Raw genomic sequence first — 1,185 nt, 5'->3', positions numbered from 1 at the left:
AGAGCAAAAACTGGGTGAAAAGTGATAAAAATGGGGAGAAAAGTGGCAAAAATAGGTGAAAAGTGACTAAAAATGAGTTACAGGTGGCAAAAATGGTCAAAAAGTGGCAAAAATGGCTAAATAGGAGCAAAATAGGGATCAAAGAGCAAAAACTGGTCGAAAAGTGATAAAAATGGGGAGAAAAGTGGCAAAAATGGGTGAGAAGTGACTAAAAATGAGTAACAGGTGTTAAAAATGGTCAAACAGTGGCCTAAAAGGTGGCAAAAAATGGCTGAATAGGAGCAAAATAGGGATTAAATAGAAAAAATTGGGTGAGTAGTGATCAAAATGGGAAGAAAAGTGGCAAAAATGGGTGAGAAGTGACCAAAAAAACGAGTTACAGGTGGCAAAAATGGTCAAAAAGTGGCCAGAGGTGGCAAAAATGGCTAAATAGGAGCAAAATATGGATTAAAGAGCAAAAACTGGGTGAAAAGTGATAAAAATGGGAAGAAAAGTGGCAAAAATGGGTGAGAAGTGACAAAAAATGAGTTACAGATGGCAAAAATGGGCACAAAGCAGCAAAGTCCGGCAAAAAAATGTAAAAAAAAAAGAGGCTTTTGATGGCAAAAGGCAGCTTAAATGGACAAAAAGGTGCAAAAATTAAATAAAGGGGAAAAAATACAATTTTCAAAAAGCAGAATAAAAGTGGCAAACATGGTGAAAAGATCAAAAATGTGATTTAAGTGGCAAAAGTTGGTGGGAAATTGCAAAAAGAAATTGCAAAAATGGGTTTTAAGCAGCACAAATGGATTAAAAGTGGCAAAAAGGGAAAAATGGGCAAAGAATTGCAAGAGCAATAGAAATATACAAGCAAAAATAAAGGTTGACCATGAAGTCAGACAATTAAAGCCTTCTGTATCAATGTGAGAAAAAACTGATTAATGTGATGTGTGGTGGATAGGTCAAAGTTTCCCTTTATTAAGATTTTCTGGGGGATTAATATTTCAAATTCAGATGTAACGTAACGTTGAGGACCACCGCTATAGACTGAAGGCTTAACTCAACACAAACAGCCTTATTTCTCCTCCTCGTTTCATCACTCTTCTCCATCAAAAATGTGAGGTTAAGGGTTTATTTTGAAATACCCGACCGGATGTGCCCGCCCTATTTGTTTCCCCCTTGATATTGGAGCTTCGGAGCCGAGTG

The sequence above is a fragment of the Cheilinus undulatus genome, linkage group 17, assembly GCF_018320785.1.
Source record: "Cheilinus undulatus linkage group 17, ASM1832078v1, whole genome shotgun sequence".
Lineage (NCBI taxonomy): Eukaryota > Metazoa > Chordata > Actinopteri > Labriformes > Labridae > Cheilinus > Cheilinus undulatus.
Note: the sequence above shows the minus strand (reverse complement) of the source record.